The 12,643-nt window shown below is 44.4% G+C and overlaps 1 long non-coding RNA gene across 1 annotated transcript in view; it reads left to right on the top strand.

Moving 5' to 3' along the window:
* Positions 1 to 3,453: 3,453 nt before the first annotated feature.
* Positions 3,454 to 12,643, top strand: part of LOC126253235 (uncharacterized) — a 1,041,980-nt gene continuing 1,032,790 nt past the window's right edge. Inside the window, exon 1 of the long non-coding RNA XR_007545925.1 lies at positions 3,454 to 3,563. This is a non-coding gene — a long non-coding RNA (uncharacterized LOC126253235). The remainder of the gene's footprint in view (positions 3,564 to 12,643) is intronic.

Below are 12,643 nucleotides of genomic sequence, written 5' to 3' on the forward strand. Positions count from 1 at the left end.
GAGGCTGCTGCAGTTGTGAGGATGTTCTCCAGATATGAGTACCAATATGGTGTTAGATATGCTAAATACCTTGGTGATGGGGACTCGTCTTCGTTCAAAGCTGTAACAGATAAAAATCCGTACAATACAACAATAGAAAAGTTGGATGTGTTGGCCGCATCGAAAAGAGTCTTGGTGGTAGGCTTCGTCGCTTGCTGAAAGAGAAGTAAGGTGAAGTACTTGAGGATGGAAAACCACTAGGAGGAAAAGGCAGGCTTACTATGAAAGAAATTGTTTCTCTTCAGTTGTCTTATGGGAGAGCTATCAGGAAAAATACACATAATTTAGAGGAAATGAGGCTTACTGTGTGGGCAATTGCTTCCACAAACTGTCCACTGTCTAAACACCAATGCACTATCTGTGTCCGAAAGACAATTGGTGTTAAGTTCAACAACAGAAATGATACGTATTCACATACACACTCATTACAAGAACTTGTTATGAATGAAGTTAAGCCCACATTCAGGTTTCTTGTTAACACAAAGACACAAAATGCAAATGAAGCCTCAATAATTTAATTTGAATTAGATGCTCAACAAGGACATTCTGTCGACTTGAAGTACTCCAAATGGGTGTCTATTATGCAGTTTTATGTTACAATAACAGAAATAATGGCAGAATTGAAGTTCTGAAGAGAGTTGGTCTATATCCTGATGTGTTTACAACAAAAGCATTTTACACCATCGACGAGAGCAGGGCCAAGAAAGCTAACAGATCAATGTCTTACCTGCAAATATAGGTCAGGCAGATTCGAGGAGGAGAGAAGAGAAACCTGGAGGAAGAGGAGTATCATTATGGAGGATTTCAAAATTGAGGTAAGATTACTACATGTAGAAGTATGAGAAGAAAATCTTTGAACCCCATTTTCTGTTTTACATTTTTTACGTGATTAGAAGCCTTTTCTCAAAAAGTATATGCGCTAATGCTATGAAATTTTCAGGAACTGTTCGCAACGTCTTGCTGTCTCCCTGGAACTAAAAAATACGAGATCCTGCAATTACATTCTGCTTTTTAGGTCACTGTATGTAGAAAAAAAGTTAATTTTGCATGTATAAAATTAAAAACTCTGCTAACGACACAATTTGTACCATAAATTAATAACTATAGTTCAGTGGTCTTATGACCTTCTCAGGACACTATAAAAACATCTTCAGATTAATTGCATGATTAGAATTTGAGTTCTGGCTTTTTATAAAAAAGACAATAAAAAATTAAAAATTCAAATTTCTGGCAAAATATTAACCCTGCATATTTTACTATATTTTACCGTTATATCACAGCTCTTTTGCGTTACACATGCAAAATTTGGATTTGTACATTAATAAATATGGCTGTACTGATTTTTTAAATAATTGTTTACATTTTCCGTTACATCACCCCTTAAAATATTAGAGAATTACTTCCGAAGTACTAGAGGGTGTTAAATGTTAGTTTGAGTTAGATTAAGTAGTGCGTAAGCTTAGGGATGACCTCAGCAGTTTGGTCCCATAAGACCTTACCACAAATTTCCAAAATTTTATATCCATTATCCATGGATTCACGAGGTTGTCCCCATACCCGTACACTTCCATCCGGTCGATACAATCTGAAACGAGACTCGTCCCACCAGGGAACATGTTTCCAGTAATCAACAGTCCAATGTCGGCGTTGACAGGCGCAGGTGAGGCATAAAGCTTCGTGTCGTGCAGTCAACAAGAATGGGCCTTTGGCTCTGAAAGCCCATATCGATGATGTGTCATTGAATGATTCGGACAATAACATTTGTTGATGGCTCAGTATTGAAATCTGGAGCAATTTGCTGAAGGGTTGCACCTCTGTCACGTTGAATGATTGTCTTCAGTCGTTGTTGGTCCCATTCTTGCAGGATATTTTTCCGGCCGCAGAAGTGTCGGAGACTTTATGTGTTACCGGATTCCTGATATTCACCATAAACTCGTGAAATGGTCGCACGGGGAAATCCCCACTTCATTGCTACCTTGGAGATGCTGTGTCCCATCGCTCGTGCCCTGACTATGGATGTAGGTGACCAGACAGGATACTTACATACGTGTCATCTGTCAGAGCCGTGTCTAGACGTGTCAGGGGTCCCGTATCACTCCAACTGAACACGCCTCAAACCGTTACAGAGACTCCCACAGCTTGAACAGTGCTTTTCTTTTCTTTCTCGGGGCCTTTGTTCCGCTTCCACGCGGGGTCGGCCGTGTTATTATTGATTTGGTACTGTTAGTTGCAGAGGAAGGCCGATGTTGTCCTTCCTGCCACCACCCCGAACCCCCCCCCCCCCCCCCCCGGGACATTGTATAGTGCGAACGGTTTCAAATGTCTGCGAGTCGTGTAACTTAGGCGGAATGTGGGGACCAGCCCGGTATTCACCTAGTGGGATGTGGAAAACCGCCTAAAAACCACATCCAGGCTGGCCGGCATACCGGCCTTCGTCGTTAATGCACCAGGCGGATTCTACCCGGAGCCGGCGCGCCTACCCGAGTCCAGGAAGCAGCGCATTAGCCCTCTCAGCTACCTTTGTGGGTGACTATAACAACACCTTCAGAGTCACTTAAATGGTGATAACCTGCCATTGTAGCAGCAGTAACAAATCTAACAACTGCGCCAGACACTTGTTGTCTTATGTAGGTGATGCCGACCGCAGCACTAGATTCTACTTGACTACATTATATTTGAATAAGCATGTCTGTGCCTGTTTCTTTGGCGTTTCAGTGTATTTTGAGATCCTTTTTTAACAATATAATTGCATTTTGTGGTTGAACTGTAATTTTTGTTATGGCCTTGCATTTTACCACCCGCGTCTCCTCGCTTACTATGATTTTTCAGTTTGTCATTACTTCTTAGATGTGCAGGTTTAACACCAGAGGCGAAGGAATACACCTCTGTCTTACAGCCTTCCTGATACGAGCACATCGTTAGCGTCTACGTCGACATTATTATTAGCAACGTGGAAAGACGCGTCTTCTGCTGTACTGCAACTTGCGGGATAGACGCGTTCAAAGGCGTGACGCAGACAGATCCGTTGTGAGCGACGGAGACGCCACCGGCAGCTGAATCCTCGCCTCGCGAGCAGCTGCCCCGGGGCGCTCTTCCTGTACAGACCTGTTGGCGAAGACGGCCAAGTTTGACAGCGCCGTCTCGCCGCGAGGCACACGGCGCGCGCCGCTCAAGGTGCGGGGGCGGGAACGTGAACGTGCCCACCCAGCTCGGGCAGCGGCAGCGGCGGCGGCGGGCTCGGGTGACCTGTTGTGTGGGCGGCGGCGGCGGCGGCGGCGCTGGCGGTGACCGCCCCGGTCGATACAGCGGCAGAAGCAGCGGCGAGGCGAGCGCGGGAGGCGGCGCCAGCGCGCATGCGCGGCCGCGGGGGCGGCGGGAGCGTCGCCGCAGCCCTCAGTCAGTCCTGTCAGCGCGCGCGACCACGGCGACACGCGGCGCGCCGTCCGCGACTCTGTCACCCGGCGACGCCGAAGCGCGCGTCGCGACGCCAGTCCCAGCCGGCGACGCCGCAGCCCGCCCAACCAGTAAGCAGCGCGCGCTCTGCGTATGCGCCGGCTGGCCTCTCGCCTCTCTCTGGCAGCGGACCGGACGTTTGTGGCCCGGTTATGTGCATCCACCTGCTTGTGTCATTACAGGGTGTTCATAAAGTAACGCATATGCGCGTCCGTTACATCGTGCCAATACACGGCGCTCAAAAAGTTACGCAACCTTACCGAGTCACAAATTTATTGACTATCCCATTAAATTTCGGACGAACTAGCGGGTGTTAGTAACTTCCTGCCACGAAATTCCGGCCCAGAGTCTGCCAACCCTCTTCAGGCGTATCTAGCGCCGTTGCTGAAAGTGTTTCATAGTTGCGGTAGTGATGTTCCAGGGATTCGTGACCACATATAACTGTAACGAAGGAAGACACCCTCTGGACCACTTCATTTAGTGTATTACGACAAATGGCTTCGACCTATGCTACAGGTCATCATCAGATACACATTCTTCGAAGCGCTGGTGATCCGCGGGGCGAATATTAAGTTAAAACTTCTGAAGCTGTGATTTGCACAAATTCCGTAGTTTTAACTGAATCTCCGTCCTCCGAGCTCCATTCCCCAGTAATTAGATGTATGAATCTGAAGAAAACCACTAGCAGAGATCGAAATGGCGTGATATGGGTATGCAACGCATGTTGTCTCTTTTGTTTTTAGGCCTCTTTTTACGCAGTTGCTGATATATAAGTTGTCTAGTTTAATTACAGTTGCGAAAGACGGTAATTAACATATACAGCTTGTATAATGCAACAAGTTTCTACTCGGGTCTGAAGAAGGCCATTACATCTGAAGAAGGCCATTACCGACCGAAATTAATTATTTAATTATAAATAAACATTGTGACCTAAGACTGGAATTATAATACAGAGAAGGTCGGAATCAGCTATTACTGTAAAAGGTGCGAAGTGACCCAGATGGTGTCTCTCTTCATTATTGTTGAAGTTAATCAAAGTTACTCTGTCGATACCCAAAGAACAGAATATTTCGGCAAACGGGCGTGTTGCGATCATCAGGTGTGCTGATGAACTCACCGCCTAGCTGCTGGCACGCAATTTTCGTGAATGATTATGGCTACGCGGTCTTTTGCCGAAATTTTGTACCCACTGCACACCGAGATACGGCCGTATATTTGTGACTAATTTTGGCATCAGTTGCTTGTTGATGAACTGAGGCTACACTTCGTTGAGTTTGTTTTTGCTGCTTGGGAGTGTGTGAGAGTGAATTTTGTAAGTGAAGTCCTTAACGTACCCAATAAGAAAAAAAATAAAGTGGCTGTTGTCAGGAGTCTGAATGGCCTCAAACTCGTAGAAATTACGTTCCATGAAAGTAATGAAACAAAGAAAGCCATGGTGCAGTGGACTGATCAGTCACTGCGATGTGCTGAAACAACGCTACTGTAGGTGGATTTCACGCGAAGTGTTTACAGATAAGAATATGTGACAGCGAAGGTAGCTTGTTGTGATATTTTTGTTTTTGTTTTATTTCCTCTGTGACCGGTATCGACACAGTGTAGCTGTCTTCTTCGGAGCTTCTGTGCTTGAATCGCGCAAGCATAACAAGAGCACATTTCACTAGACGCCACATTGGCTTGTCAAGCACACAACACAGTAAATAAAAAGCCCATAGCACCTACAGTGTGCTCCGGAGTGGAAACGGGTCCGTCAATGGAGCCGTTATAGCTACCGCATATCAGGAGAAGATCCGAAGATGACACTGACACTGAGGAAATAAAGTAAAAATAAAAATGTTACAACACGCAGTCTTAGCTGCCTAATAATCCTATTTACTATCAGATCGCTGCCAGCAACATGAGCAACTTGTGTTTACAAATAGTGACGTTAATTGTACGTAGCGCTCTTTGTTCACTATGCCAACAACGAACGTGTTGAAGTCTCGCAGAGGGCATACATGCAGCTGATGCGAATGCTACGCAGACCAAATGCTTAAATTCTGTGCATTCATGCATCTATGAAAATGCAACCACGCCTCAGACCAAAACGTTATAACTGACAAGGACCACTAGTAGAGAGCTATATGTGTCTGTCTTAAGAAAGAGACTCACGAGCAGAATGAATTCTGTACAGACACGTCTTTAAACACTTGCGCAGTGCCGTACGAACACTACTAACTAGAAGGCCAGAGTGGTTAGATAAATGTCACGCAGGATTCGTGCTGTTTGGGCAGCTTACATGTTGGACAAATTTTCTGTGTTAGCACTTTCCGTTGATAACTTTTTGGCTGCGTTTGTCACATTTGCCGTTTACTTAAGTTCGTCAGACAGCGACTTAATGGTGACTTTGTTTGGTGGATCTTTATCAGACTTTCCTAAGAGTTATTCTGAACCTTGCCATACCTAACACATCTAATACACATGATAACAATGAATATTTCTGACCGCAATGTTCCACCCATTTCATCCTCATTTAAATTAGAATGACACCTGCAAGATGAAAGGAGCAGTCTTCCATAAGGTTGCGTCCATTTTTGAACGTCATGTGTTTTCTATGACGTGGCACTTATGGGCACTTAAATTATTCATTCGGGCGATTAGAGTTCATTGCACTGACGCTTGACATTTCGAACTTCTCTGCGCAGTTTCCCACTACTTACTACTTACATAAGTCGCAATGACAAATTCGCGTGCTCTCTACGACACCACCCGAACTGTCGGTCAATACGGAACACGTTCCCTAAAACCTTACGTTCTCTCGGAGTTTTCTTATTCTCCTTATACAGCCACTAGTCTGTTTTAGTTACCACCTAATCCACCTCGTCCGCAGTAAGGCAGGGTTCCTCGGAATGAATGGCGGCTTACAGGTGGCCGTGGGACCGAGTTGTACCCACCAGCTCGTCAGTTCTGGGTCGCGCGAAGCCGTTCACGTCGCTTCTGCGTTAGCAGCAACTGTACGTGTTATATTGTTCTGCATAAATCCAGCGGCGTCGAATACTTCACTTTCAACGCCAGTTCCACGAACGTGTGCTTCTACTAAGCTGCAGTAGTTACCAGGTAGTTTCTCTGATGAGGATTTAGCGTGCGCTGCTTTGCTGTTGATGCGGAATGTTTGGTAAACGTAAATGACAGAAGCATTGAGACGGAGGCGGTTGCGTAGGCAGTTTACCTGATAACCTATTCTTAATATTTGTGGAAAAGTATTTAACATTCCTTCACAATATTGTATGTCTATTCCGTAGGTGCTTAGAGCTTTGCTCAGTGATGCATACGTCTGACATGGTCAATAATAATACCTTGCCGGCTATTACATCATAATTTCTATAACCCGAACCTGTAGTTGTGATGCATTGTAAACGTAAAATACAGCAGGAGATTCTTATAATTGTTAATTATTCTTTCTTTCCTGAACATGGCGGCTGTCTGTTCTGTGCCGAACTTTTAGTCTCAGTCACTGACATAGAAGAACCGGTGAATAACGCTCGCCAATGCGAGTTGTTGGTAACCATATAGTGGAAGACACATTTAATGTACAGAATCACAATTATTGAACTATATGAAAAAAACGTAAAGTAGTTACAAACTACGGTGTGCACACACCTTTACTCAAATTGTAAACGTCGCCACAGATACTCGGATTTAGGTTATGACGTGTTCGATATGCCTGCCACCATTGGCGATGACGTGGCGCAGACGAATAGCGAAATTCTCCATGACCCGCTCTGAAGTGTGGGAACATCGATGCTGTCGATGACCTACTGAATGGCTGTTTTCAGCTCGGCAATGGTTTTCGTGTTATTTCTGTACAGCTTATCTTTAATATAGCACAGTCTTCAGGCCACCGGGACCATCCGACCGCCGTGTCATCCTCAGTGGAGGATGCGGACAGGAGAGGCGTGGGATCAGCACACCGCTCTCCCGGTCGTTATCATGGTATTCTTGACCGAAGCTGCTACTATTCGGTCGAGTAGCTCCTCAATTGGCATCACGAGGCTGAGTGCACGCCGAAAAATGGCAACAGCGCATGGCGGCCTGGATGGTCACCCATCCAAGTGCCGACCACGCCCGACAGCGCGTAACTTCGGTGATCTCACGGGAACCGATGTATCCGCTGCGGCAAGGTCGTTCCTTGTCCTTAATATAGCCACGCAGAAAGGAGTCACACGTGTTTAGGTCCCATGTCAGTGGCCTCTGGGTACCACAGAGCCAGAATGCGGTACCCAGAGTGCTCCTCCACGACATGAAACACTCTCCTGCTCCGATGGGGTCGAGTTCCGTCGTGTATGGACCACACCTTGTCGAAATCAAGGAATACCGCATCGATTATTTCGTAACAGGACATTGCACACCACACTGTCACCCGTTGAGGGTGAAGAGACTTCTTGATCGCGAAATGCGGATTCTCAGTCACTCAAATGCGCCAATTTTGCTTACAGACGAACCATTCCAAATGAAAGTGGCCTTCGTTACTAAACGACGCAACAATGGCATACTAATTCCCACCATGCCCCGCGATCAGCTGTGCAGTTTGAACGTCCTACCGCAAACCGTCCTTATTCTAGGCCTGTGCGCTGTCTTGTTATTTTAGTGGTTGCTTTGTTTGATGCTAACTCTGAAGGCACACTGAGATTCGAAATGGCAATTGTGTAGTGTCACCAGCCGTGAAATAAAAATTTCTTTGGCACAAAGCGCAAGAGAAAATGATAGTAAAAAGTTAAATTGAACATGGAGGAATAATGGGTTTGTCGATTTGCTTGGCTGTGGATATAAAGTAATACAAAAAATATTTTCGTTCCGCTCTATTGAGGTGCGCTACGGACATCATACGCCAAAGTAATACGACTCATGGATCGATGGCGCTGTGCAAGATCTGTGAACGATGGCTGTATTTGTCGGCTTCTCTTTTGACTTCAAACAGCCTCGCCAGTAACCATTTCTAAGCAAAACTGCCAGGGGCCCCTGGCCTTAACGCCCCACCTTTTTCTCGTTTTGTTAAGTTGCAGCATGTGTGCTGTGAGTCTGTCATTTGTACAATACTGAGGCGATGTGTATGCGGTTGTCAGCAGTATCGCTTAAGAGGAAATGTCGGGCGTACAAGTCAAGAGCGCCCATGCGATAGTGAGATAGTTTGTCGAGGGGGTGGGGATATAGACCTGGGGGTATGGAGTATGGAGTATTTTTAATATTTTGGAGGACGAATGACGACTTGTCAGTAGCCACAAAAAAAAAGTTCCGGTTCCGACACTGTTAGAAACCTGTGTAATATCGCCTTTAAATCATTTCATTGAAAGAAAAACACTTCACTACACCATACGTTTTCCTATCCCTGAGATCAGGGATGGGGAAAAATTGGAAATTTGTGGTAAGGTCTTATGGGACCAAACTGCTGAGGCCATCGGTCCCTAAGCTTACGCACTACTTAATGTAACTTAAACTAACTTACGCTAAGGACAACACACACGCCCATGCCTGAGGGAGGACTCGAACCTCCGAAGGGGGAGCCGCGCGGACCGTCTGTGATGGAGGGGGGGGGGGGCGGGGGAAGGGGGGAGGAGGCAGGGGGAGGCGTCCCCCCTCGGTCTCGCGTATGGGCGCACTTGGTACAAGTGCTGTGCGTGCTAGATGGATCACTAGTGTGAAATGTAGGCTGGTTGCTGAAACAGGGCACCAGGAGAATACCTCATTTAAGTGACAGATTCTTCAAGTTGAATCTGAGCAAACATCGACTAACATATCTGACCAGCTTCTAAATGCGTCCACGATTTTCGGCGCATGTCGTTCACAACACATGTCATGTAAACATACTAAAATGGCAAATGTGTAAGCAGAAAGTATCATAAATCTTGAATTTTATCTAGCATTCAGCCGGGTGGCGTCTTCCAAAAGGCGCGATATTTCGACAAGCCGAGTTCTCTGCCATCTTCAGGCGTCCTTGCTGCGGGAGAAGGGGGGGGGGGGGTGAAGAGACATTAAGTCGGCATCCATCAGAGATCAAGTAGACTACTAGATTCTATGAACGCCTGAAGATGGCAAGAAGTCTACTAAGCGAAGTATCGTCCTTATTGGACGACGCCACCCGGTTGAATACCCGAGAAGTATTCAAGATTTTTGTACGTTTTAAAAACTTAAAATCACGTATTGTAAATGGTTTTGTACTGACTGGTGGGCGAGCGGTTCTAGGCGCTTTAGTCTGGAACCGCGCGGCCGCTACGGTCGCAGGTTCGAATCCTGCCTCGGGCATGGGTGTGTGTGATGTCCTTAGTTAGGTTTAAGTAGTTCTAAGTTCTAGGGGACTGATGACCCTAGATGTTAAGTCCCATAGTGCTCAGAGCTATTTCAACCATTTTGTAGTGAATGCACTTCCTATCATTTATATACAAGAAGAATAATGAATGCAGAGTGATTGAAACGTCCCCTTAGAAAAATTTTTGAATGACTGTGCTGATAAACCTCTTACATTATTTGCTTTTCAGACAGCTGAGCACAACTGAACGTACTCAGACATTACTCTCTTTACTTATTCTGATCAACACTAAACTGACACACAATATTTTTAGCGCAACGCAATCTGACTTTCAAAAATCCCTATGAAAGAATGGCCCTGACTAACAATAACCTATACCTTTCATGAATCACTTACCTCACAAAAATCGTCGTTACTCCAACTACTGCAATACAGCGAGGGCCACTACTGCCAGCTAAATATAAGATTCTAACTACTGAAGGGACTATCTACTGATAGGCATAGTTAGCAAATGAAAGATTTTGATAAAGAACAAACAATGTATTTACCTTAATAGTGTTCAAAAGTTATATATATATATATATATATATATATATATATATATATATATATATATATATATATATATATATATATATATACGTCCAGATCATCCGCTCTCAAAACTCCGCCATCTCTCTTCCCACATCCACCACTGCTGGCGGCTCACCTCCAACTGCGCAGCGCTACGCGCTGTTAACAGCCAACTGCCCAATGCTACAATAGCGACTATTTCAACAATGCCGACCAGCCTCAGACTGCACACAGCACAGCCAGTGATTTTCATACAGAGCGCTACGTGGCGTTACTAATAAAAAAACCTAACAGCCTACTTACGTGATCTGAGGTATTTTATTGGCAAAGAACTTGATAAATCTATAGCTTTAAAAATGATTCAAATGAAGGTACAGGCAGTACTAATGTTGTAAAGAAAATGTATCGGATGATATATCTAGTATGAGGCACGTGGCACTCGTCAGATCGCAGTCTGCTTCTTCCGTATCCTTTCCGAGGCAAGAAATTCAGTCGCACCTTCAGTGCATATATATACGGGAACGCATGTGAACGAATATGCAGTGTGTGTACGTAACACGGACATAACAAATATTTCATAAACGGTTAAACAGTTAAATGTGTAGAAATGTGGTACTGAATACATAGTACTACGCGAAAAAAAAAGAATATTTTGATCTATAGATATTACTTAAGACTATTTGAATTTAGCCAGATATTTGAGGAAGTATAGTGTCCTAAACGGACGAATGTACTTGTTTTCGATACTTCAGAGCTGTTTGAAATAGGGATATAATAACATAAAGATTTTAATATTTGTAGCGAAAACGTGTAAGTTAAGGGTAGTAGTGAGTAATAAGACTACGGTCACCGGGCACGCTTCCTTGCAGTTTAAACTTCGCATAATGGGCTTGAAAAGGTGTCGTGGCGATGACGTCTCTCTTCACACTCCTACGCATCCAGGCTACTCTTACGAGAAACTTCTCCGCAAACTTTAGCAAGCGTGTTGTTATTATTCTCCTCTTTTTGAGAGTTTTAAAATACCTATTGCAAAAAAGTTATTCAGTACAAAAATGAATTTACGTTGTGGATTCATTATCTCGGTTGATAGAGAAATATTAACCAAAGAAAATAGTCGCTGCTTTGCGCACATTTACTTTTCAACACCAGTAGCCTAGTAGCCACACATTTCTGTCTTTCAATTCGTAATTCATTTTCCACTTTATTAATGTGTCACATACTTACTTTCAATTATCAGTTGCAATCGCGGTTTTCCCGCATCTCGTGGTCGTGCGGTAGCGTTTTCGCTTCCCACGCCCGGGTTCCCGGGTTCGATTCCCGGCGGGGTCAGGGATTTTCTCTGCCTCGTGATGGCTGGGTGTTGTGTGCTGTCCTTAGGTTAGTTAGGTTTAAGTAGTTCTAAGTTCTAGGGGACTTATGACCACAGCAGTTGAGTCCCATAGTGCTCAGAGCCATTTGAACCATTTGAACCAATCGCGATTTTCGTTAGCATTGCCACTCTAGTTTCGGTTATTAAACTCATTAGAGGCCGACCGTAATAACAGGAATTAATCTCAGGCGAGAGGTGTAGCAATACAAGAAATAAAAAATAGTTTTTTATAAAAAAATAGATCTTTGGATACATCAGTAATGGACTACGAAAGCCTATCGTCTTTTGTTCATCATAGTTATGCCATTATTAGTTTAAAGGCGTCTTCTTCACGTAAAACACAACGTAAACAAATAATTGCTCAAGCACCCAGAATAGAAAAAAGAAAAATTCGTAACCTTCGCCAACTTTATTCATTACATTCTGCTGCAACACACAGGATATGTAATGGACATTGACTACTAGCAGCTGCACTCAGATCTTTGTCACGAAAACTCAAAATATTCCGCCATTCGCCACTGTTCTCCTCGCTAAGAGAAACGACAGATGCCTCTGGTTTCTAAGAGCTTCCAGTAATGTTGTACCTATGATTGATAATGTTTATTTTCTCGCTTTGCCGACAAATGTGGAAACTTACAGAAAAAAATGAATATAGGAAGTAACCCCTAGTACCGGAACGTTTCTGTCTTCAACACATTATAATAACCAAATTAGTTTCATGCGTGGGGAAAGCGTGGAGGAAGGAAAGTACAATTTCTTACAGAACAAAGGGCTTATTAACCACCAAACATCTCGTATTACATGACGCGAACTACTGAGAGTGTGGCTTGTAAGAAGGAAAAAAGGAAGATGCGGGAGGGTTAAGCTCCTGTGACATCTAGATCATTAGAGACGGAGCAAAAGCTCGCATTGTTTCAAGGATGTGGAAG

Source organism: Schistocerca nitens, chromosome 4 (genome assembly GCF_023898315.1).
Source record: "Schistocerca nitens isolate TAMUIC-IGC-003100 chromosome 4, iqSchNite1.1, whole genome shotgun sequence".
Lineage (NCBI taxonomy): Eukaryota > Metazoa > Arthropoda > Insecta > Orthoptera > Acrididae > Schistocerca > Schistocerca nitens.